Here is a 27,947-nt window from a genome sequence, read left to right as displayed (position 1 = left end):
ATCATTGTTGTTATTACTTTCCATTACAAATATATTTTTGTTTAGCACTTCTGCCACATAAATATGTTTTTTTCACTTGGAAAGTTAACTTTCTGGAAGAAATTAGATCATTTCACAGCTATAAAACACCTTTTATTTATTCTTAAATATAGTTAAATCATTGTTTTAAAAATTACATGTAATTACAAGTAACTACCACAAGGTGGCTCCAGACCACTTTAATTATTTACCAAGAATTAAATCACCTTTTGGAAAAAGAGTTGTTTTTCAAGCAACATCGTGAGAACAACTGTGTTTGTTTGTTTTACAAAGGTATATGGCACTATAAAACAAATTCTTCTGCATCGTTTTCTATTTTTATTCTCATGTCCATGTTAAAGGTAGGTACAATTTTAATTGAAGAATATAAATTCAGACATAGCCCTAAAGATAATTTAATTATGGTTAATATTCAGTCAATCATATCTTTTTGCTACATTGATATTAATATCTGAAATTACACTTTTGGTTCTTGTTCATTTAAGTTTGTATACTACCTAGTATTTTCATAAATAATACCAGAAAATATCGTATTGGGAAATATCAGAATGAAGGATTGATTGTTTTTCATTTAGAAGATTGATTTCAAGACACTTCAGTTTTGAATTTTACCTTTTAAAATTAATGAAATGTATGGGGCTTTCAACAATGATTTTATGGTGTTTGCTTTCATAGTTTAAGATTTCAAGTGATTCACATAAACTTATTTAAGAATTAATGTGGAAAGGTACAGATACAGAAGAATCGCCGTTTATTTGGTCTTAGTACTACCTCAGTGTTGCCTTTGTTTACTCTGGAATTTTTTCCAGTTTGAAATGCTGCAACCATTAATTGAGGGAGAAGATGTTTGCTCATTGATCTCCCCTGAAATCAGGAGCGAGACTCTTACACTGCCATTAAATCTTCCTCCAGGCTTACCGCTGGAAGTTTATTTTTAGCATTTTGTTTCTCCTAGAAATCGAGAGTTCTGCTGCTTCTCTCTCCCTGGGAACACTGCTAGCTTATATTTAGCTTACCTCCAGCATGGACGTCTAGATCAACTGCAAAAATGTTTCTTTCTGGCCCCAAATTTTCATTTTTACTTGCCTTTATTAAGAGATTTATGTTATGCATGAAAATTTTGTGAAGTATAATAATACTTTCACATAAACAAAGCCCCCTTCCAAGAAGAACAGTCAGAACACACATGCATACATACAAACATGTATGCATGCCATATTTATATGGCATTTTTATTTTATATCTTTGAATTATGTTTACTCCCTTGTCTATCTGGATTTGAACTTGGGGTTCATGCAAAACCTCTAGAGAGGATCCACACTCCCAGTTTACTATGGGTCTACCCTCTTTCACCTTTCAGCTTTATTAATTTATACATTCTGACTGTACTCAAAGCATTTGAGGTTGTGGCCCCTACCTTAGGGGTTCTGAATCAGAGCAGCCAATGCAAGTGCACCGGGGGAAAAGGGACACAGGAAAGAGTTCGTCTTATAAATAAATAATTAATCCATAGGTTGGGAGCTAACTTAGCTCTAAGGACATTGAACAGGACTTTAGAATCCCATGGTCAGAAACATAAGTGAGAGAGAGAATTCTTCCATCTTTTACTTTTGTGACTGTCTCACTCATTTCTCATGGAATTTTGACCAAGAAGAGCTGCATGCAGAATGGAAAGTCTACGTAGCAATGAACATGAAATGGCTAAATGCTAAGAACCCAGTTAAAGGGCAAGTAGCAAGGGCTTTCTGTAGTGAAAAGCAGGAAGGAAGAGGGAGTATAATTATTTTTATGCAGCGGAGGAGTTGCTCAGGTTACAAATAATCTGGAAGCTGTTCTGCCAAAATCCAGAGCAGAATAAGACATTCACAGGGAGGATCCTGGAATTCTGCACAAACACAGAGACATAATTTCAGGAGAATAAGTAGCTAGGGCAAGTATTTTTTAAAGATTTCTAGGGGTAGAAAGAACTTCATTAATCTTTGTGTGATTCTGAACACAAGTAACTGTAAACATAGACATACATTACTGACAGCATATCTCTCAGTAGTTGCAGATGGAGAAAGAGAATTCTCTTCAACTAGTGATTAAGTTAATTACATAAAACAAGTAGCCTCGTTGGGATAAGTTGAGGACATATCCAGGACAAAGAACCAATAAGAGGTAGACTATATGGTTTTATCAGGTTAGACATTTCTCTTTTGTTCATGGGGATATGCTAGTGTGTAAATAAAATGTCTTTTAAAGCAAGCTAGGTTAATTAACCTAGTAGACTCCTAATACTCAGAACTCTCAACTCTATCTGTGCTCAGTGCCTTATCAAATACCTCCCAGATGCACCAAACGGAAGATAACTACACTTGCTACCTCAATTGGATTTTCTTGTCACTTGATTTATGCCTGTTCATAGGTGGCTTATAATACAGAGACACAAAAAGGTGCACAGCAAAGTCATCAGGGACTAGGGTGAGATAACCAAGGCACGAAACTTAAGATGGCACTGACTCTCAAGGTTATGCAAGTGCAGGATCAGCACCTCATAGCAAGTGCCACCTTAAATTTTGCATCCCGGGTAGCTCATTTACCTCGGCTTAGACCTGGCCCAAGCTTTGTGGGTTCCCCTTTGTATTTGCCATTTTCACAAAGTTCAAGTGGAGCATAGTAGGTGTTACTGCCACTATTTTCAGGAGAAAGGCTGGCAGGAGAAACTGCATTCCTTACCTGCATCATTGCCAACATGTCTTCTTCCACCACCAACTGTTCAATAAAACAGAAAGGCAACTTCAGCTGTCTTATTCCACCCGCCACAGCAGCTGCTTGGACCTGCTCCAGGCAGTACACAACAGGAGTGTGTGTGTGTGTGTGTGTGTGTGTGTGTGTGTGTGTGTGTGTGTATACTACAGAAATGCCTTCAAAACTTGGCATGACTGAAGCTGATCTTTAGGCATTTTTCCATAAAATCTCTGTATAATGCATCCTTCTTGGTATACTTGGATGATGTAATGCTTATACTTTTCGAAAGCAATTAAGGAAACCTACCAGTTGTTTGATGTTGATGCAGTATGATAGACCAGCCTTGAAAACATTTTTTTAAAGACCTAAAAAGATTATTTTTAATGAATTATGTACTTTTAGAACTGAAAAATCTTGGCGAAATTTTATTTCATCTTTTTAATTTTATATACTTTTAGAAAATGTATTTGATTGCAAAGTAAAATTTTGCCAGAAGTGTTGTGAGAAATTTTTAAATGTAAATACATAAAAGTCTACATGGAACCAAGACCTCATAGCATTTGGCCATGAATCCATCTGGTCCTGGGCTTGTATTTCTTGGGAGATTTTTTATTACTGATTTAGTCTTGCTACTTGTTATTGGTTTCTTCAAACTTTCTATTCCTTCCCAATTCGAGATTGGGAGGTTGTATATTTCCAAAAATTTATTCGTTTCTTTTAGATTTTCTAGTTTGTGTGCATAGAGGTGTTCGTAGTAGTCTTGAATGATCTTTTGTATTTCTGCAGTTTCGGTTGTAATGTCCCTTTTTTATTTTTGATTGAGCTTATTTGAACCCTCCTTCTTTTTAAAAATTTTCTGGCCAGGCACGGTGGCTCATGCCTGTAATCCTAGCACTCTGGGAGGCCAAGGTGGGAGGATTGCTTGAGCTCAGGAATTCGAGACCAACCTGAGCAGGAGTGAGACCCTGTCTCTGCTAAAAATGGAAAATATTACCCGGGGGTGGTGGCAAGCTCCTGTAGTCCCAGGTATTTGGGAGGCTGAAGCAAGAGGATACTTGAACCCAGGAGTTTGAGGTTGCTGTGAGCTAGGCTGACACCACAGCACTCTAGCCCAGGCAACAGAGCAAGACTCTGTCTCAAAAAATAAATAAAAATAATTTTTTTAGTTAATCTAGCTAGTGGTCTATCAGTTTTGCTTGTCTTTTCAAAGAACCAAATTGTTATTCCGGTTATCCTTTTTATTTATTTTTGTTTCATTGTCTAGTTCTGCTCTGATCTTTGTTATGTCTTGCTTTCTGCTAGTTCTGGGTTTGGTTTGTTCTTGTTTTTTTAGTTCCTTAAGGTGTGACATTAGGTGGTTAATTTGTGATTTTCTATCTTTTCGACATAGATATTTAATGCTATAAACTTCCCTCTTAGAACTACTTTTTCTGTATCCCAGAGATTTTGGGAACTTGTGTTATCATTATCATTCAATTCAAAAAATGTTTTGATTTTGTCATTGACCCAAAGATCATTCAGCAGCAGGTTGTTTAATTTCCATATAAGATTTAAGCATTTATTCCTGGATTTTGATATCACATTTGCAAGTATTAGAGGCCACTGTAAAAAAAAGATCACTTTAAAAAGCAATAATGGGTATTGCATTATGAGGATTAGGAATATAAACCTAGAGGAAGAATAAAAATAAAACTGTACTTATATATGTGAATAGGAACCTCTAGTGTCAACATCATGCATACAATGACAAAATGCTTTATCTTGCTGAGATACAAGTGATGCTGCTATTATGCTTTAAAAATAGCTCCGATGATGACAAAGACACTGATGTCAAAGATACATTGGAAGAGGCTGAATAATTTTTTTAAATGTGGTTGGGGAAAAAAGCAGTAAGTCTGGATTACTATATTTAGATAATATGTAATTAAATATGTGTATGACTAAAGCAATAAATTAAATTCTATAAGTAGACAATTCACTGGTTATTTCATCTACACCTTTGAAATTTACATTTTTGCAATAGACAAAAGCTTATTCAGGGGAATCTGCTCACTGGAATAAGCAATAAGTTTATTTTTTAATGTATCCTGCTGTATATTAAGTGTGGTATTTCAATATGAAATTTTGTTCTTTCCTGTTCTGCATAATTTTAAACCATTAGATCTTTAAGTATTGCCTCTCAGCTATTATAATCTCTTTTTCAAAAATTCATAATAAGGAAATTTTGTAGCCTCTCTATAGCATATCCATGTCTCTTGACTGCTATTTCATACAGATTCTTCAATCTCTTATCTCCTTGTGCTGGACTCTCTGTGTATTTCTCAATACCTTTTTCCTAATATATTTGAATTTTCTGTTCAACTGAATTTAATCTTTAGTTAATCCTGTTTATTAAGTTATTTTTCTATGATAATATTTTTATTTCCAATGTTTTTACATAATTCTTTTTCATATGCTATTGCTTTTGTCTTTATTAATATAAGTTTTATATTCTTAAAGTTGTTATTCTTCATATCTTTAGAAAATCTGGTTAAAATCTTGAACACGTTTTTTTTTTTTTTAGATAGGTCTATTATTTTCATTTCATCGGTGATTATATTTCCCAATCTTTAATTTTCTTGGTTATCTTTTCAGTTATAATATTTCTGACATATTTTGGGATTTTGATTTACAAGCTCATTTTGAAGGGAATTTTTTTCCTTCCATGTTCTTTGTTTGTTTGGGTTTTTTTTAGTGTTCTTTCTTTATACTTCTCTCTCCCAGTGCTGCACCACCTGGACCACTGGGGACCCCAATCCAGAACCAAGTCATGTACAGATGATTTTGCGCTGACCCAGGGATGATACTGGGGACAAATGCAAGTCCAGGCACTGCCAGTGGGTAGGTTGGTACGGGGCAGTTTTTGCTTTCCCCCGCCTCTTAATTAAGCAACTCTACATAAGCTATAACTTCAGTTGTTAGTCAAAAGCTTCTTTTTTCTTCTTTTCACAGTCTGAAGAGCCCCTATTCCAGACCTTTATCTCAAGCAGTAGGCTGGGTTCTGATCCCCTGTTCTTTCTGAAGTGTAGGAGCTAAACTTACATCCACCTCTCCCGGCTTCTGGACGTAGAATTCAGCAGGTTACTGTTTTTGAGCAATGTTACATATTTTTTACTTTTCTCTTTATATTATAACTGTCATTTTATGTGTTAGGAATATGAGAAGCAAATGGGTCTCAATGATGCACAATACCAACAAAAGAGTATTGGTGGCACTTGTTTTTAATCAAAAAGTAGAAGATTATTTATTTATGAACTAAACCAACTTTTCTTCAAATATATTAAATAATTAAAATCCAGAGACTTTTCTTATTCCCTGCTGTATCTCCAGCTCTTAGAATGCACTGAGCACACAATAGGAGTTTAACAAACATTTGTTAACTGACTGATTTGCTGTTCATCCCTGAGTTAGTGGAACAAGAAAGAGGGAAGGAAGACAGAGATGCCAAATTAGCACGGGACAGCGCAATGATGCCTTTGATTCATTCAGTCTAGTTGAAATGACAATGCTAATACACATGACACCATGCACAGTACAAGACAATGTGTTATAAGTTTCTCAACCAGATCATGACAACTATAAGTGCAAGTATTTGACAAATTTACAAAGTACATCCAGCCATAAGTGTGAATACAGAAAAGAGCAGAGAGCAATGTAAACAATTACTACAGATTTTTAAATTGGGAAGGGGTAATATAAAGAAGGGAGAATTATTAGCTATTCCATTTGTTATAGTTAGCTCTCTCTGGCCAGAAAGATGTGGTCACAACTTTGAAAGAAATACTGTGTGTCTTGGGAAACATTGCAAGGTCACTGGAGTGGACAGGAAATGTCAGAGGTTAATTTGGTGGCACCACTTCTTTATTAAATATGTAAGTTCAGAACATAGAAAACTTGCTTACAGACCTGGGTGAATGCATAACGTGATCATTCTTTCCAGAAGAGACTTTTTAAAAAAAATAAGCAGTGTCTCCATGGTAACCATAAAGGCAAATCTTGCTTTGTGTGTATTATATCAACACCAACAGCTGGGACAGGTTGAACAAAAATGGCTGGGGAGAAGAAGGCGGGGGAATTTGGAGAGAGAGCAAGTGAAGAAAATGACAGCCCAAGCCAGAGGCTGTGTTAAGTTATGCCTTGATTCATCAGTACTGCATTTGAAGAAATCAGAGTTTCAAACCTATTTTTTTTCAGAGATACTTCTCCTCCAACCTGTTTAAATCACAGGTGGGGCAAACTACGTTGCCTTTTTTTAAAAAAGAAAAGGAAAGGAAAGAAAATGTCTTGCATTGGGTATATTTAAAAATCAATGGGCTTTGAAAAATAAGAGCATATTTTAAAAATCAACGTCTTTGAAAAGAGCCATACGAAGAAGATGAAAACCAGACCATACATGCAGAGGCTCAGATAATGAATTAGTGCAGGAGGAAAGCTGTACTGTTAAGGGATTTCTTTTCACACTTCAAAACACACTGTATAGTGTATGTCCATATAGCACAAAGACACAGTATTACTGACTCACTTGTTAATAGATGTCCTGCTAACAACAAAAACAATGCACCAACGGATGGTGAATCACTTTTTTTGGTGAATGAAACTATTTTTATATTTCACTTTGTGGCTAAAGTATGTATAGAAATTTTAGTTTACTTTTGCTAGATGTGTGGAAAAATAATTCTAATTATGATTAATCAGGATACCAGGATTATCTACAATAATTTTAATTATACTTTTTATTTTGAGATAATTGTAGATTCACATGCGGAGGTAAGAAATAATACAGAGAGAACCCATGTACCGTTTATGCAGTTTTCCTCCAGTGACAACATCTTGCAAAAATATACTATGGTATCACCAAAAGGATATTGACACCGATGCAATCCATGGATCTTAGCCAGATTTCCTCAATTTTACTATAGGTAGTTTCATGTGTGTATTCAGTTCTATGTTATTTATCACATGTGGAGTTTGTGTACCTTCCACTACAATAATAACACAGAATGGTTCTATTACCACAGGAATCCGGGGATTGCCCGTTTATAACCACGTCTGCTGCCTTCCTGCCCAGTTACCCCATCCCTAACCCCTCATATCCGCTAATCTGTTCTCCATTTCTGTAATTTTTCTCATTTTGAAAATGTAAGACAACTGAGAGCAGAATCTAATCTTTTGGGAATGTTTTCTCCCACTCAGTATAACTCCTTTGAGATCTCCCTAAATCGTTGCGTGTATAAACAGTTCATTCCTTTTCATTGCTGAATAGTTTTCCATGGTATGATTGTATCACAACTTGTTTAACCATTCATCTTCTGAAGAACATCTGGGTTTTTTTCCAATTTGGGGCTATTGTAAATAAAGCCACTATGAACATTTGTGTATAGGCTTTTGCATAAACACAAGTTTTGTTTCTCTGGGTGCAGTTGCCTGGCCATATGGGAACTGCAAGTTTAGTTTTATAAGCAATTGCCAAATTGTTTGTCAGAATCGGCTGTAACATTTATGTTCTCACCAGTAATGTGTAAGGGATCCTTTCTGACAAAATTTTTAACAGGCAAATTAAAATAACTATTGTATCACCAGAGTAATAGATTAAATTATTTGCTTATTTGCCAGAGTTTCTTATGTCCAGTCAGTCTTGGTTCAAATCCCAATGTACCATTTGATAGCTATGTGACCTCTGATAAATTATTCATCAACTCAAACCTCAGTTTCTCTATCGGTAGCATGGGAATGATAATATACCTATCTCACAGGAATGTTGTAAAAGTATAAGAAAAATTGTGTGATTTATTATTTATGACATAATTATAAAGAGGTAAAAAGAGGTTAGGAAAAATACTGCATATTTTATTATCATACTATGACAATGTCTACATAAGAAAAAGATTCTGGTAATGTCTCTTAGTTTTGATACAAAAACAGTTTACACATAAATCCTTCCAGTCTTAAAATTTATTACATTATTGATCACAGTGAAATAGTGGCAGAAATAACTTTCCTATCATTTGGAATGATAGGAAAGTAACAGAGCTTTTTCCTCTCCAAAGTTATACCAAATTGTAAAGCATATTTTCATAAACCCAAGGCAGGAGAAGTGCCATTTTACTGCAAGTTGATTGAATGGGAAACAAGACGGCTCTAATGATGCAAGGGAAGCTATAAAAGATGGCAAGATGACTGATGGTGTTATCAGTTGATGAGCTCCTCCCTACCACAAAAGGAAGGTGAAAAACAGAATAAAATGGTTACTTTTTAAATCTTCTATCAATAAGATCATTTTAAAAGAAATGATAGCGATCAAAATCTTATCCTTAAAGAAGCTGTCATTTCTGTTTGTTTGGTTTGGTTTTGTGTATGTGCACACGTGTGTGATATAATCCAAATGATTTTATACATACTTGAATCTACACTCCAATTAACTTTGAAATGTTTTCATTACTTTCATGTTTTCTTTGAATTTTTGGAAATAAATTATCTTCATTTTAAATTTTCACTTCAATTTGGAGTTTATTTTTTTGCTTACTCTGATTTGGTTTCCAGAAAGTTAAGGTAGAGTGCTAAAAAGTAGATTCATATATTTTATGGGGGAAACACACTTTGTAATTGTAATTTGCAACTCAGTATGGAAAATTCACCTTTGGCAGGAACTACCCAACCTTGAGGCAGGTCAAACAAAGTACATTTAAATTAGCATCTTATATCAATGTATAAAAACACAAGAGCACCACTTTTAGTAGCCAGCAAGCTAAGTACAACATAAATCCTATACGCTGAAGTTTGGCTCACCTTTCTTTTTTTTTATTGTATGAAAGAGCATTTGAGAAAGTTATTATAGCTTAGTTTTTAAGAATCTATTATATTATAGCACCCATGAAATGGTAAGCAAACCTTCAGTTTTCTTACCTTTTTTACTATTCTTCCTATGATATTTAGCACCTCCTTGTCTCAATTTAAAGTTCTCCTAATATGTTTTTGTTAGACTTTTCTTCAATATGTCACTTGTTGATTTTATAAAATGCAAGATTATGTCTCTTATTTCTTTTTTACAAAAATGCTAATTTTCATATTAATTCTCTTTTTCAAGAATGCTTAAACTAATATTTCTGATTATTTATTTTTAAATTCCACTTACATGTTTAAGTTAAGATGTTTTCAGTTGCAAGTAACAGAAAAAATTATCTCTAAATTACTTTTAAAATGAAAGACTTTATTTTCCATATAATAAAAAGTTCAAAGTAGGACAGACTCTGGTTGGTTAATTTAATGTCTCAGCAATGTCATAAATGCCATCTCTCCATCTGTTCACATTGTCATCCTTGATGAGTGAGTTCATTCACCTCGTGGTCACAAGATGAGTGCAGCAGTTCCAGACATCACATTTTCAGGCATCACATGAAACCAATGTCAAGAGGTAAGAAAGGAAGCATTTCTTCCTTACATTTATTTGCACCCAGGATGAGAAACTCCTAGATTTTCTCATATTCTGTTTCAAACTCTGCAAAGAACCCCTAACATGATTTTGAGGAATCTACAGCAATGACAATGCTTTAGTACAAGAACTAAATTTGTCATTTAAAATGATTTGTAGAAGTTGTGTCATCCTTTTAAAAATGTAGGTAGATGCAATATATATGTAGAAAAAAATATATGTAGTCTCTGAAATCCTGTAGTTTTTTTTCTCCATTTATTCATTTTGTTTCAAACTGGTTCACATAAAGTTTATACAAAATGCTAGTTACCATTATAGATGCTGGAGATTAAGCCAAAACTGAGGCAAAAGTCCCTGCCTTCTCCAAGTCACTTTTTTTATACTAATCAATACTGATTTCCTTAATAAGTTTCAAACTACTGCCTTATCCCTGAAATTCAACAGTTTCATTATACTAATTTTTCCTGTGTAGGAAATACCAAAACTCCTAAGAAAATTCACTCTTTTAGTTGCCTCTCTCCACTTAAGCACTAGATGGCACCCAAAGAATCTGTTTCCTTCCTATTGACTGGAGAAAAAGTACAAATGAAACAGCCACTCTTCATAGCATAATTAGGTCCAAGGTCTCTGTTCTCTGTTAAATTTCTATTTTATTTATCTGTTATTTGGGCCAAGATGCACAGATATTTTTCATTATCACTTGGCAATCACAGTACATTTTTAAAATAGTCTTTTAAAGTTAACTACAATTTTGTAAAAGGCCTTTCCTTCACAATACGTCAGTTTTCTATTCTTTTATCTTATAAAGCAACAGTTATTTATTGTGCCCTTTTCTTATTCTGATACATACTCTGCTCTGCTTCTCTCCAAACACTTGACTCATTCCCTTCTCTTGAGAATTAGTTACCAAATGTCATTTTTGCACTCCCTGCTCAACATTCTGCCGCAACTTGCTATCAAAGTATATCCTGAAAAATTCTCCATTGCACGTCTGCCTTCCAGCTATTTAGGAATTTCACAACATTCATTATCTCCTTTAGGTGTTTATACCATGATAAAATCTAAGGAACCGAAATATGCGTGTTTGCTCTCATGAAAAAGAATTTGTCATTTCCCAAGCTCTGTTTGGAAAAGGGAGGGAAAAAAAAAACACTGGAAATTATTTTGGCTATGAGTCAAATTCCAACTTAAGAATTATGAAACCTCTTTCTCCCTCCATATTCTGTACTAAAACTTGGGGAAACCCCTGTGTCCGTATAATTAGTCAAGGAATAATGAACTGATGATTTATTATAATTATTTCTGTAAGTATAATCTTGAAATATGTGTATGTATAGATATGCGTGTGAGAGGGAGTACATGTGTATTTAAATGTGCGTACACACACACACATAAGACATACACATACATAGATACGTAACCTTTCTCTTTGTCACCACCGCTCTATGTCGCTACCACTCAACTTTAGGCACAGAGCTCTATATGGTACCTGGCTTTACAAAACTTGAATCAGTGTCTTTGATCCATTTTCCTAACCAGTTGTTTCTTTCCTTAAGATTATACCCTGAGCTGAAAGTTGCCCTTTTCCTATTGCACATGGACTGTAATTAAGGATGTTTCTCACAGACAAAATCTTCCTTGGACTTAGACGTTGCTCCTCCTGCTTGTTCTAAACAGCATAGCCCTTCATGCCTCTGGTGGAGGTAGAGCTTCCATGCCCGTTTATTTGACAAACTTAATATACCTCACATTTTTCTTCCTTTTTATTTATTTACGTTATCTGTTGTATCTCCTAGAGGCTGAAAGATTGGCTTGCACTCAGGTTTTGAACTTGCTCACTTAGTTTCTTCATCTCCCTCTTCCATTTATTAGAGAATATATTAGGTGACCAGGGAGTTGACTATAATGGTTAAGTAAGACACACCCTTTAGAAAGGGTGTGTGAAGCTTTTCTAAAAAGTGAATACAATGAAAGATTCCACTGATCTTATGTCTCTTTCCCTAATCAATTAGAGACAGGATGTCTCTATAAGTATAAACTGGAAAACTTAAGGTCAATCAGCGGCTATTTTATTTAGAAAATTCCCTAAAATTGTACAAACTCCTAATTGGAAGACATATAGAGTAATATACAGCATTGGTTATCAACCCTAGCTATGCAACAGGATCCCTGGGGAGTTACAAATTTCTAGGCTCTGTTCCTAAAGTTGAGTGTCAGCGACATAAGGTGGAGGTGACAAAGAGAAAGCTTGCATAGATATGTATGTATACATGTGTTACATGTATGTATAATCACCCCAGATAACCCACAACTTCCAAAGGTGGACCCAGAAATCTGTACTTTTCAAAGCAATCTTTCATTTAACAGGAGGTAATCTGACCCTCATTCATGGATTGGCATTCAAGAAAAACAATTCTGGACTCTTAAATGACCACCCATGGCAAGTTTGAATCTTTTTTTTTTTTTTTTTTGAGACAGAGTCTCACTGTGTTGCCTGGGCTAGAGTGCCGTGGCATCAGCCTAGCTCACAGCAACCTCAGACTCCTGGGCTCAAGCGATCCTCCTGCCTCAGCCTCCCGAGTAGCTGAGACTACAGGCATGCACCACCATGCCCGGCTAATTTTTTCTATATATTTTTAGTTGTCCGATTAATTTGTTTCTATTTTTAGTAGAGACGGGGTCTCACTCTTGCTCAGGTTGGTTTTGAACTCCTGAGCTCAAGAAATCCGCCCGCCTCGGCCTCCCAGAGAGCTAGGATTACAGGCGTGAGCCACCGCGCCCGGCCCTAGTTTGAATCTTTGTTTAATTGTCACCATATGTTGGTTAAGTGGTCTTCCAGTGCTCAGGGGAAGGGATGAGCAAATGTGTGTTCAATGTCAAGCATTATGCTGGGAAAGCTCATGAGCACGTCTCCAGCAACTAGACCTCTTATGCTTGTAATCCCCACTCTGTCCTTTACCAACTGTGTGACGGTCCCCAAGACCACATCAGAAGAACAAGGACAAGTAGTTTGAGGAGAAGGAAAGGGAGGTTTATTAATTTGTTGGCAAATGAGGAGGTTGGCAGACTCCCATCTTAAAGTACCAACATCCTACTATAATCATAAATATTAGAGTTTTTAAAGGGGAGGCTTTTGGCTTAAGGGTAATTGTTGTTTAACTGCAGTTGATGGTTCTGATCCACTCCTTCTCCAGCAAAGACAATCTCATGACTTTTACCCAGAGGGTTCCATTGAACCATCTCCTATAGTACAAAAAAACAAAGAACACTGCCCTGTCTCTCCCAATCACTGGCCTCAGGCAGGGATGTAGGTTTTAATTCCCAAAAAGAGTGTGGCGGGGAGAGTGGTGGTTAAAGAGACAATTCGTAAAACATTTTGCCCTTTTTCAGGCTGTTCCCTCTGTTACATGGCCTTGACACAAAATTTTTTTTATTAGCCTTAGTTTCCTTATTTGTAAAACGAATTTAATAGTAATACCTCCCTTCTAGTGTTATCATCATGAGGACATTAAGTTAATGCATATAAAGCTTTTAGAATAGTACCTGGCTCTGAGCATATGCTCAAGAAATTTTATTCTTGTTTTGATTATTATGCTATTTGTTACTTAGGAAAAAACAAACTTATTTTTGTTTTTTTGAAATATATTATCCTAATTTAAGATAAGAAAACTGAAGCTCATACAAATCAAATATTTTATTCAATAAAATAGAGCTGGTAAGATTTAGCACTAACATTTAAATTCAGATCGGATGACTTCCAGCCCATAGTCCTTACACCTTAAGAAGCTACTTGAGTATGTCAGGTGATGACTAAAATTACTATTTTCAAAGCCAGGAACTTTTATCATTGGATACTTCTGACAAAAAATAACGACAGTATGGTAATGATTTATGAAACAACTATTGAACCACCATTTGTTGAATCCTTATAAATGCCAGTTGCTACACTTAGCACTTAGCATACATTGACTCATTTGATCATTATAATAACCCTGCAAGTTAGATATTATTTTCTCTACTTATCAGACAGGGAAATTGAGGCTGAGTGGTAAAACATCTTGCCAAGATTACACAATTAATACTTGGGGGAGCAGGTATTTAAACCTACAACTTTCTTACTCTATAATTTGTGTGCTGAACCACTCTCCTGAGCTGCCTCTCATTGTTTGAAAAGTCTCCCTAACAGTGACCCAAAGCCCATATTCCTGTAGCCATCATCTACTGCTTCCAGTTTTCCTTAAGGTGCTACAAAATAGAAAACTTACTTCTCTATGTCAAGTTAACTTTGGGGATATTTGAGAAAAGAAATGAAGTCTTATCATTTCTAGGTTAAACATCCATGTTCCTTCAACAAATCCAGACAGTTGGTTGTGTCTCCGATCAGTGGCGGCCATTCCTTACATGGCCCCATTCTGAGGCCTCCCACTACTGAAGTCACTCTTCTAGACATCCTGGTCACTCAGAGTGTGACCTCCCGTATTGTACCAGACTGCCCAAGATTAGACTGAGCTGCAAGAGGCTGGGTATGAGTCCAGCCCGCAGGCAAGGAGCATTCCTAAATAGGACGACAAAGAAGATACAGTCTTTTAGTGCTGTGGTCTGTTTTCTATTTTAAAAGGTAACATTATAAAGAAGTTGCTTTGCTTTGTTTTGATTTTAATTATTTCTACCTTTGTGGTCTAAAGGTAGCATGAGATAAATCAAAATTAATATTTGAAATTTTTGTGCCAATTTCTTCACAAGCCATGTTTTGTTCAAGCTTAGGCTTTTGACTAGCAAAACAAGTAATTTTTTAAAAAGGGGACACATTTTCCATCCAGGTAGGCTGTTGATAAAGAATAGTTTGGTATATTGGTAGTTATGTGATAGATCAGAAGCCTGTTTTTACTCTCACCTGACATCGATCTCTACAGAAAAATGCCAGAATATCCAACTAATGTGAATCCTACGATTTCATGTTAAATTGTATTGAGTTCCTTGTATTTCTTGAGGACAAATACATTTAATGTCCACATTTCATAGTTTTTAGTTTTAAGTGGTAAATTGCTGCTCAGGCAATTTCTTTCGGCCCATGTGAATTCTCTTAATGAAGATGTTTATATTTTACATTATATAAAAAAACTCCTCAGACATAAGAATGTAGTCCTCCTTCCTAAAGTTTTAGCTTCATTATTTTAAAATCACATGTAATTGACTCAAATTGCTTTAAAAATTGTCATATTAGTAATCATGAAGAAATATTTCATAGCTAAACACAAATAGAGTCATTTTTGGAAATCAGTGAGATATTGGGAGAAAAAAATACCATTATCCATCCCGAGATCTTTTAGATTCTTTCTTACTATCTCATTTCAAGATGATTAGCAGATTGGTTGTGGGGAACCAGTGTTCCCTGGTTATGTTTTCATGAGGACTTCCACCAATCAAGGAGAAAAACGTGCCCAGTAATAACGAGCAGTGACAAAAACATTCTTAGTGACGCTATTATTTAGTCTGCATTCTTCATCTAGACCAAATTCAGAATATCACTAAATAATAAACTCTAAATTATTAATCTAAAGTCTCTAGAGTTTCTGGAACTTGAATGGTAATTAAGAATCAGTAGCTCAGAATCTGGCAATCATTTTTCTGTTTATGTGATGTTTGAATTTAAAATTTGTTCTCAATTTATGCAAAATATATTTTTGTACTAGGAACTCCAGGCTGTTGGTCATTTCCTAACCTACATCTAGTCAACATCTTTCTAGTCCTTCAAATTTTTCTTGCTAATGGCACCCTGATGAATTCAATCCACTTCTAATTTGCACCTTTGGCCCAACGGCACCTGGAATGGGCCCCACTTGATTAATGTTCCCCAGCACCAACTCACCCTCCTCAACACAGAGCGGTTAGTTCAGGCATAAGCATGTGACTCAAAAAGAGCCAGTGATTGGGGGGGCAAATCTACAACTAAAGGACACGGGGAGCACTAAAGGGAGGGAAGGGCATGCCTTTAACCTGCATTTGGGTGAGGCAAAGACATAAAGTGTAACTACAATGTTTGTACCCTCACAAAACCCTGGAATAATAAAAAAAAAAAGAGCCAGTGAGAGAGGGTGAATCCCAGCGTTTATATGGGAACCACAGTCTGCTGAAAAGCAGTGAGTATGAGTTCCTGACGGGGAGGGCCTAGAGCTCCTGGGAGGTACCATGTGGTCTAAAGACAAACCCAACACTTCAGAAAACACAAAAGAGAAATAGAGAGAAATTGGAACAATGGTGATATTCATTAAGGTCTTGGACCAACCTCTACTTCTGTGTCTACCTCTGGACTTCTCAGTTATGTGACCCAATAAATCCATTTTATTATTAATATTTAAGCCACCATAATTCAGGTTTCCTATCACTTATGAGTAACTCAACTTTTCTGATCCTCCATTTCTCATCAGTAAAGGGATGTTAATATTACCCACTTAATTGGGTATTTGCAATGATTAAATCAGATGACATTTGTAAAGCACATAGTATGTACTCAGCATTCGGCAACTATTTAATCCTGTTTCCTTTTCTTTTCCTCATGTCCTCTAACAAACTTCTGGGTAATGATGAGTCAGACCAATTCTCCCTCTGTCAAGGGAATTTTCAGAGAAGGGAGTGGTGCAGGACAAGGACTGAGGTCATGACTTAAAAGGCCACAATTCCCAATGGCTTTCCGTAGACCTGACTTGCCCCTACTGCCTTTGCAGGGGGGCCTTTAGCCCTCAGCCATGTTGGTGTACGTCTGGTAGGAGAACATGACAGCTCTTCAGAGTAAGAGGTAAAATGAGTGACTAGACAAACTGGATATTTCTAAGAAGCACATTGCAGAGGGGCAACATTTAAACACCAACAGACATTCTATTTTCCTAGAATATAAGCTTATGCAAGACAATAAATCTCTAGTGCAGGTATTTAAAGATGATTCTTGTTTTTGACAAGAAAATTTTAGAGAATTACAAATCAAGAAGATGTCCAGTCTAAACTATGATAAAAGTTCTGTTTAACTGTGAGGTGATTTTTTCATTTGGTTAATACGATTTTGGAACAGGAGCCCATTCTCACCCTTATCTGATAGATCCGTGAACTGAGGTCTAGAGTGGAGAGGCAACCTGTTCAAACCCCACAGCCAGCTCAGGCAGAGGTGAGGCTGCTGACTCACAGTCTAGTGTTCTTTAAATAGATTGTGCTCCAGCCCAGCCTCTGCTTCAAAGACTGCATCCCACTTTCCATTACAAGCCAAGTGTCTGACAGACACACAAACACCCATCAAGTCTAACAAGCATAGCTAGTTTTCCCGAAGGTAGCACAATTGCCATCTGTGAGTCAGCATCAGGCCTCTTGGACACATTTCCCTATTATCGCGCAGGGATCAGCAAGTCACGTAACAGGGCACAGCGATGTCTACAACAGGGTTTTACAGCCTCAGCACTCCTGACATTTTGGTGAGATAATTCTTTGTTTAAGAGCAGAGGACAAAGGGAGGGGAAGAGGGGGTTCTTATATTATTAAGATGTTCAGCAGCATCTCTATAGATACCAGCAACACCTCTCCAGTTTTGTCTACTAAAAATGTCTGCAGATATTGTCACATGTCCAGGGAAAAGAGGATAAAATAAACCCTTCAAGAACCTCTGCTTCAGAGAAAAGCCTTTGTGCAATGGACAGTCCTTAAACTGTTTTCTTCTTCCTACAGTGCTGGCCTAAACATAGGGAAAGGAAAGATAGGACATAAGGTGTGAAGTATGCTTGGGATTTAGAATATATTTTTCAGGCAAATTAAAAGATTGTTGCTGCTAGCCTCAGTGGCTCACACCTGTAATCCCAGTACTTTGGATGGCCAAGGTGGGAGGATCGCTTGAGACCAGGAATTCAAGACCAGCCTGGGAAACATAGCAGGACCCCATTTCTAAAAAAAAAAATAGCAGGGTGTGGTGGCATGCGCCTGTAGTACTAGCTACTCAGGAAGCTGAGCCCAGGAGTTGGAGGCTGCAGTGAGCTACAATTGCACCACTGGACTCCAGCCTGGGCAACAGAGCAAGACCCTGTTTCTGAAAAAAAAAAAAAAAAAAAAGAAGAAAAAGAAGAAGAAGATATATCATTATCCCTGGTTGTCTAGTAAGTAGGAAGACATAAATATAAAAGTTTAGAAAAAAAGAAATTGTCAGCCTTCTGCACTACACTTTTCTTTTATTTGGCTCCAATATTTTCAGTTTCCATCAGTAAATACTTCCTGTGCATAAGAATCTTACTTTCACTGTTTAATTTTGTTTAACTCCTAAGTACGTTCAGAAAAGCAGATAGACTTTATTTTTTTAACTGATAGTATTCTAGGTTGATACCAAATACTACACCTAAAAGGGTCTGATACTTTGTTAACTACCATAGCAATAAGAAACTATACATTAAATGAGAAAAAACAAAACTTTTAAAATGGGAAGGCAACCCCAATAATACAAGAGAATGACAATAGGAAGTACATGAGCAGTAAGAGATCCAAAACTACACAAGCTAACCATACATGCTTCCAATTCCTGGTCACTCCTTTTTCTTGGACACCCTTACTGAAGGAGAGCACACAGCGTTTCACTTCTGAGTCCCTGCCAAGCTCCACAATGCTGTGGGCGCACAGTTCCGAGGAAGAAGCTGAGATTACTCACAGAGAGGACAACCACGGGATGCAGAAATATGAAAAAGAGAAACACAAGAGGAAGCAGGAGAAAAAAGTACAAACAAGAAGGAGGAGGTAGGTGTAAAGTAAAACTTGTTAGAGAATTCTAGCCCCAATCCTGGAAAAAACATTTTTTAAAAATTAGATTTAATTGGCATGGATTATTTTGGTGAAACTTATTTAAAATGTTTCTCCTTTAGAAGGTTCACATTAAAACAGCAATTGTGTTTCTGTTGTTCAGAATACTTAACTATGTCAAATTTACATTATTAAATCTGTTAGAACCAAGAAATAATACCAAATACTGTATCAATCCTACATAATCAGTCCTTCTGAATATCATAATGTTCCTGTTGCTATTCCAAACTGTCCTTGTAGATAGCTGCAGCCCAGCAATATACAAAAGGTTTCCTTTCTTTTTTCATAATTGTGTAGGACAACACATTCTTATATTTCATTTTTAATCATCTAAAGCTTTTCAGATACTCCAGAGTATGCCTTCAATAGCACAATAAATGAGATCCAAGATTTCTAAGAGCCTTATGTTTCTTTCTTCGTTGATAACAGGCTGTTTCTGCCTCATATTGGATACCAGATGTGGAGCAGATAACATAAGGAGAGGAAAATAAGAAGGCTATTCATAGGAGGGCCAGATTCATATAAGAGTGAAAATAATTTTCTCAAACCAGGAAGCTTCTTTCTTAAAAAACTGTATCCATTTAAGTGCTGAGATAAGGCAATTTAGAATGATTTTCACTTTGGCCCAGAAATCTTAAGTAGAAACAGCACTATTAGAAGAGGATTGAATGGCACTTCTTGGTAGGGAGAAAGGGGAACAAAACAGAGAGAAAAAAAACCAAACTCCCAACTCAAAGAATTCTCCGGAATTACAGACTGGATTATGAAGACGCTCTCACACTTGGAGAGCTGTCAAATTAATGATGTTGTATAATACTATTTTAAAAGAAAGCATCAGGTTCAGTTTTTCTGCATAAATAATGAAGATTTAAATAATAAAAGCAAGATAATAGAGACTCTAAGTAAATAGTTTTACTCTAAACATTTATAAGTAAAGGTGTATCTCAGTGGTTCCCTAATCTGACCTGCAGTTAAATCGCTTTGGTTCTCTCTTAGCTCCTACTTCAATAATTCTGAGGTGAGGTTGAAAACTAAGTACTTTTTAAATATCCTTAGGTGATTCTGATGATTTTTCAGGATTAGAAACCACTGGAGAAATCAAGTTAAGGGGTAGTTTTTTTTTAAATACCCACACATTACATTAGAACTATATTCAAAATGAACAAGTTTCTCAGTATAGCCATTTCATCCACGGTGAAGCATTGTGTGCTTCTGTCTTATGTGCTGTTGACTTTTGGGGGTCATCTGATGAAAACCGTGGACCTTCGCTCTGGAAAAATTACATGCACAGACAAGTAAAAGTTTTGTGTGCAATTTTAAGATGTCCACAAATTGCCGAAATACACCTAGGCAGAAAAACCCCAATTTGAATGATTACCCTTGTGGTTTGTAAGAGTTCATAGTTCAGCAACTTCCCCTGAAGGGTTAGCACCTAAAGATAGCTAATATGTTTTTTGTTTTCGTTTTTGTTTTTAGCTAATGTGTTTTTTGAAAGGAAGTAACTAGAATTAACCAGGTATAAGAAACAACCACGAAAGCTATAGGCAGTAGTCCAGATTATTCCATTAGTCTCCTTCTTCCCACTCCAAAGTGAACCTCGACTATATCTCACCCACATGTAAAACCCTTTAAGGCCACCCTATTGCTGCATTCAGGCCAAGGTCTCCGCTTGGTTCTAGCCTCAGTTTTCATCAGTGCCCTGCACGTTAGCATCACCTAGGAAGCTTTTAAAAATACAGACGGCCCCCGACTTACAGTGTTTAGACTTGTGATTTTTCAACTTTATGATGGGTTTGTCACGATGTAATCCCATCATAAATCAAGGAGCATCTGTATTTAGGATGATTCAGCTTGAGATTTTTTGATTTTAAGATGATTTTATTGGGGTACTAAGTGCATTTTCGACTTATGACACTTTGGACTTATGATGGGTTTATCGGGATGTGGCCCCATTGTAAGTCAAGCAACATCAGTACTAAGACATGGACAACACCCCTTTACTAACCACATTGGACTCTGTGAGGGTGAGTGGGAGGATATCAAAGGAAGGTTCTAGTATTTTTTTTTTCTTAACTCCTCAAGAGGTTTATTTGCATAATGAAAGTCTGGAGTCTCCACTTGAGCTAGTACTTAGCTACTTGCAGTTCCAGAACCCATCTTGCTATATCTGGCCTTGAGGCTTTTGCGTGTACTGCTCCCTCTGCTCGCACGCTTTTCCCTTCCCACCCCTTTGCCAGGTGCTGACTCCACGCTTCTGTTAGTGTGAAATCAAAATCCCCTGTGTCTCCCACAGCTGGATTGGTTTTCCCTAATGTGTACCTTCTGCCCATCTCTATGAGTATTCAAACAGATTCTAAGCAGTTTAAAGGCAGTAGGGAAGGTCTGCAGTTTTTGTTTTTCAGTTCTAGAACCAAGCCTGGCACTAAATTAGCGCATTAAGTAGCCACTTAATAAGTTTTTGTTGAATAAAAAATGATCCAGGTTTCACATATTAGTATTTTCAGACTACACCAGAGTTCAATGTTGGATTCTTTTCTTAGAAGGATACAGCATGAAACATTGATATGGAAACTTGACAGGTAGATGGGAAATGTTCTGCTTGATCAGGCCTTGCTAGGCAGCCTATAGCTGGAGAAGGAAATTAATCAAAGTCTGGCTTGGTGTTCAGATTCTTCCCTTTTGAAGTGGTTTTGGAAGATGCTATTACTTTTTCCTACCACCTAGAGAAAGTTAAAAATGCTATAGTCTGTTGCCCAATAAAAATTAGTTATTTAAGTGACTGAATGAGTGAACAGGTTCTGTTTCAGTCTATGAGACTTGGGCCCACAGACCTAGAGTTCTGAATATGTAAAGTGTGTTAATAGCACATTCCTACTACTTTTAGTCTGAAGTTTCTCTAAAAAGACAATTTGGTATTTGTTAGGGTAGGTAATTTTATACTAATGATATCACGTTGAACATTTTTATCTTGAAATAAATAATAATGGAGAACTCTTACAGAAGGAGCACCTTCTATATGCCACATACTGTTCCAAAGACTTGCAATGTATTTGTTGACTTATTTTTCACAACACTAAAAACAAGATTCTATCATTATTCCTATTTTACAGATGAGGAAATTTAAGCACAAAGAGGTTGTATCACTTCCCCAAAATTACCTGGCTATTTTAAATAGAAAAGCCAGGATCAAACTCTGGCAGCCTGGCTCCAGAGCCTGTTTTTAGCCCCTCTGCTGGACTGACTTTCAAAAGATAGCAGTGAGTTTACAACACTGTTTTATAAAATGTATATTTAATTATACCTGTAATTGAGTTTCAGATTTATGAGGAAGAAATCAAACTTTTTTCCTCTGTGGCTTGGCTAAATACAGGGTTGGGTACTGTTTATTTTCTAGAGATCATGTGTCAATATGTATCTTTTCATAGACTATAAAACCTGTAAATAAAAGCCCAAGCTTCTGTGGCCTTATATTAAATTTTCAGATCAGGGAGCACATTTCATTTTTCATTTATGACAAAGCAAAACATTTCACCTCCTTCCCAGCTACAGAGAGACAGCAATAGAAAGACAGAAGCTTAAAACAAACAAACAAAAAAATGACTAAGAATAGAATCTATGAAACTTTTGGAGAACAGAGCTCTAAACACAATCCCCACTAATGTTTCTTTTAATTATAATCTTAACATTATAATATTTTTGGGACCCTACAAACTATTTTAAGTGCTAGGGATATATTTGTGAATATAGCTAAAGTCAATTGCTAATGAACAAGTAAAGATATCACAGAGATCACTTAAGATATTAATAAGTGCCATGAAGAAAATAAAAACAGGTGTTTTGGTAAAGAGTAACTAGATGATGGGGCTACTTTAGATTTGTTAATACTAGATGGGAAGAAAAGTAAGACAACATGAATCATTTGAAGTTGAGATTATTTAAAGGTGTTAGTTACAAAAGAAAACATATCTCACTTTCTGTATTGTCTTTAAGTTTTACATGAAACTAACTTTTTCATAGGGCTTTAAAATTCTTTTTGCTTTTCATATTCTATACTTTTATTTATTTTTTATTTTTTTCTGAGACAGAGTCTCACTCTGTTGCCCGGGCTAGAGTGCCGTAGTGTCAGCCTAGCTCACAGCAACCTCAAACTCCTGGACTCAAGCCATCCTCCTGCTTCAGCCTCCCACGTAGCTGGGACTACAAGCATGCACCACCATGCCCAGCTAATTTTTTCTATATATTTTTAGCTGTCCAATTAATTTCTTTCTATTTTTGGTAGTGACGGGGTCTCGCTCTTGCTCAGGCTGGTCTCGAACTCCTGAGCTCAAACGATCCACCCGCCTTGGCCTCCCACAGTGCTAGGATTACAGGCGTGAGCCACTGCCCCTGGCCCCATATTCTATACTTTTAAATAAGAATGTTGGCTGGGCACCGTGGCTCACGCCTACATCCTAGCACTCTGGGAGGCTGAGGAGGGAGGATTGCTTGAGATCAGGAGTTCGAGACCAGCCTGAGCAGGAGTGAGATCCCTGTCTCTACTGAAAATAGTAAAAATTAGCCAGGTGTTGTGGCACATGCCTGCAGTCCTAGCTAATCGGGAGGCTGAGGCAGGAGGATCGCTTGAGCCCAGGAGTTTGAGATTGCAGTGAGCTAGGCTGATGCCAGGCACTCTAGCTCAGGCAACAGAGTGAGACTCTGTCTCCAAAAAAAAAAAAATGTAAATCAGAGTAACATTTTTTTTCCTCAAAATGAAGTAAATTTTATCTCTGAGATGTTTCTATGAGTCTGTGAATCTTTCATGGAAATGCTTGTGAATAGTAGTATTCTAAATTTTATCAGTCTAGCTGGATATCCAAAAATAAGTGGAAGCAAAACAAGAGAATGGGTATCTTTGTGTAGAAATTGCTTCAATTTATTTATAGGTCTTTTCTTAACTAATCCTTGAATATCACTGTAAACTTACCAGAAAAACAGAAAATAAAAATAAAACAAGTGATGTTTTATTTTTAAAATAACTCATGAACCAGCAGCTTATATGATTATTTTTTTTTCTTTCTTAAGACAGAGTTTCACTTTGTTGCCCGGACTAGAATGAGTGCTGTAGCTTCGGCCTAGCTCACAGCAACCTTAAACTCCTGGGCTCAAGTGATCCTCCTGCCTCAGCCTCCCAAGTAGCTGGGACTACAGGCTCAAGACACCACGCCTGGCTAATTTTTTGTTTCTATTTTTAGTTGACTGGCTAATTTTTTTTTTTTTTTCTATTTTTAGTAGACACAGGGTCTCTCTCTTGCTCTGGCTGGTCTTAAACTCCTGGCCTCCTGCCCTGGCCTCCCAGAGTGCTAGGATTACAGGTGTGAGCCATTGCACCCGGCCCAGCTTATATGATTAAAATATAGGAGAGTAAATTTGTACAGTTCCATAGTTCAATTAAAATTAAGATCTCCATGATTTTATCTTCAGTTGTTTTACATCAGTGTTTTTCCAACCCATGTTTATGAATCCAAACTGCACCTTTGTTAAACATTTGACACTTGGACCACTCCCTAAAATTGAATTTCTTTTAGGTATTTTCCATTATTTCTTTTGAAGGCAAACTTTTGGCTTCATACAAACATGCAGCTTTCATGCTGGTCCCTTTTGGAAGATGAAGTATTCTACATATTCACTGTCTTTAAAATGATAATAACAACAATATAAACAATAATCCCCACCATGTCACATCAGGAAGGAATTGTTCTCTCTAGTTCAGTGATTACAGTGTGCATATTGGGGAGCAGCCTTTGAAAATAGCTCATAACGGTTCCATTTTTTCCTTGGACTGCAATATATTGTTGGTCATAAAAACAATGAGTTCTGCCAAAAACAAAATTGCAAATTGAGACTGTATAAGGATTGCCATCCAATCTGTCACTGTTTATAGTTAGTACCATTACTTTTAGTCTATAACTAAGGCTAAGACTCTCTTACTAGGCTTCCGACGGGCTGAATACATATTTGCTTGGTAATTACACTGTAGGATATAAAACAGTCGTGTGGTATTTTTAACCAATGTATACTGTTTGATAAATAGAGATAACTAAAATTGTATAACTTCTGATGTACCAAAGGTCTATATGGTAGGATCTTTTCAAGGTGCCTGTTTAGGAAATTAACTAGGATTACTTACTAAGAATTTCAGATTGCAAAATATAACAACAAAAATTAATATTTATGTAGTACTTTCTAATTTAGAGTGTTTTTCTATCCATCTAATTATTTGAGTCTCAGCTGGTCCAAGTGCAATGGTGTTTACAACTAACTGATCACAACCAGTTACAGATTCCTTTGTTCCTTCTCCACTCCCACTGCCTGACTTGACCAGCCTAAAAAAAAAAAAAAATTGAGTCTCACACTAATGCTTTGAGATAGGCACAAACATTTCAGTGCCCATTCAGGAAAAGAGAAAGCCAATACTTGGACCCATTAACATGGACTCCAAGTGCCAGATTAGAATAAGCCTAAGCCAAGTTGTTTATCCTTAGTCTTCAAACTCAAAATTATACAATGCTTTTCTAGAATTGAAGATCAATGAAGTTAAGCCTGAAGACCAACTTGTGAAGATCAACTTGTGATATGCTGGCAGGGACCTCTGGGTATCAGTTTGCAAAATTTTATATATTATCTATTTAAGAGAAAGAAAGAAAGGAGGAAGGAAGTCAGGGAAGGAGGGAAGGAAGGAGGAAGAGCTCTTCATTGCCTGAGAAGTGTGAGGACTGTTCTAAGCACCAGGCACCTTGCATTCTGAAAGCCCTGATCATGATTTCAAGACTTTTAGTGACACCCAGAGTTCCCAGAATGGTTTCTTCCCCCTACCTGCCTCTACAGACTAGGAGACCCAGTTTCTCATTTATAATTACATATCCATGTAACACATTTCAATATTACTGTAAGAAATAACTCAGACAACCTATAAAAAGGGCCTCTTTCCTTCCTTTAGTTTTCTTTTTTGATATGTACACTTTAAGATTATCCAGACCGGAATGTATCTCTGCATTGTTTTGGTAACAAGGACCTTATTACAGAATTATACTGAACTAGAAAAAAACGATTTTTGCACTACTCTGTCCTGGGAACATGGTCCCCTGCTGTGTGTCTCCCAGACCAAAGAACAGTTCTTTGTATCTAGGGCCAACAGATAAATGCCTACATCCCCTACATGGTAATCGCTCCACAAGTTTTCTGTTTTAAATGTGACATATGTATGTCTGTAAATTTAAAAATACAATATTGTGAATAAAGATCTAAGCCAAAGAAAAGTGTGTGTGTGTTAGTTTGCTTTTATAATAGGTAAGTCAAATTCCAGTAAGATATTATATATCAGAAATTTAGCCAGGTTGGGTGTTTTCAAAGTATGATGATTAAGAGATGATGCATTTTATTATCTGAATTCCTTGGTAAATGATAGTACTTTGGATAAGGCAACAATATTCATTTTCATGAAGATGTTTCTATTAAACTTTTCAATCTTACTTTGTATTGACTTCAGCATTCTACAATTAATTTCCTCTGAAAATAGAATGACATTCACACTTACAAAAGTAACAGTAGTAGCTAACATTTTATTTAGTGCTTACTAAGTATTGGGCATTGTTGTAACCAACTGATGTGAATTCATTCATTCATCCTTAAAACCATGCTGTTATTCCTACTTTACGGAAGAGAAAACTGAGGCTCAGAGCAATTAAGTGACTTTCCCAAAGCCTTTCTATTATATTTGTATCTTTCTGGAATTAGTTTACTATTGAAAATTTAAAACTATTATCTATGTATATTTTTGTCAGGAAAACAATCACCATTTCTCCTCTCATCTCAGAGTCAAGACAGCAATTTTGTTCACAAATAATTTGCAAAGTCTTAGCAGTTGATTAATTCTTTCGGAAGCCCTCCCTTTACACGATTGTATTTAAATAAGATGTAGATAATCAAACTGAACATATTAGGGGGTGAGGAGCCTCTAGTGCATCAAAACTTTTATATGAAATTAACTAATAGGTTAAATTTTGGACAAACAATCCTCAGATACACTATGTGACAAAGTAAATGTAGTAGTTCAAAACAGAATTCATTGTAAAATATTAAATATATGTCAATATCATGCCCCTAAGGTAAAAAAATAAAAACTAGAGAATGTAGGTGGGGGGGGGGAAGTGGAGAGGAAAAGTTCTAGGTTTAAGACTTTTAACTATCAGCTCCTTAGCATTTATCTAACTAATCCTGAAGACTGTGAGTCTCAAATTAAAGACAGTTGATAATAAGGAAATAGGTGTGACTGCAACACCAGCTGAAGCAAATGAGTTCTCTGGAGTTAAGGACTCATCTTTCTCTTCCCAGTAGGAAACATTCAGTTGATCACAAGAATTATAGAATTAGTGCTATCATCCAATTTTTTAAAATAATTTAGAGCTGTAAAATTGTTCCATTTTTCTCAAACTGATAATAGAATGTTATTTTCTGTTCATTTTTTCTTTATAAAGATGTTCTTTTACAAAGGTTAGAAAAATAAACAGTCTTATCCTAAAATCTTCTTAATGTATAGGTGCTTCTTAATGGTAAAGTATAGTTTCACAAAACTCACAAAATTTTCAAGTAGCTTCTAATCCCATATTTTTCTCATAAACTGTCCTTGTAATAATACCTTGAACCAGCGTCTTTGAAAACTTCAAAGCTATTCTCATATCGTTACATCTTTATCCTCAAAATTCCTCTGGGAAGGTGCAGACAAGGTATTATTAAGCCCATTCTACAGACAGGACAACTGAGGTCCAGACTACTTTATATCACTAGTGAACTAGTGGGGTGTAGTCAGTCATTAGACACTTGCTTTAGAATTTTCACATCCTTCATTTTG

At 36.2% G+C, this 27,947-nt stretch overlaps 1 pseudogene; it reads right to left on the bottom strand.

The window, feature by feature from the left end:
• Window positions 1-1,850: 1,850 nt before the first annotated feature.
• LOC105809104 overlaps window positions 1,851-27,947 on the bottom strand; it is a 61,461-nt pseudogene continuing 35,364 nt past the window's right edge.

The sequence above is a fragment of the Propithecus coquereli genome, unplaced genomic scaffold, assembly GCF_000956105.1.
Source record: "Propithecus coquereli isolate 6110/MARCELLA unplaced genomic scaffold, Pcoq_1.0 Scaffold19, whole genome shotgun sequence".
Lineage (NCBI taxonomy): Eukaryota > Metazoa > Chordata > Mammalia > Primates > Indriidae > Propithecus > Propithecus coquereli.
Note: the sequence above shows the minus strand (reverse complement) of the source record. Positions and strands in the feature narration are given on the sequence as shown.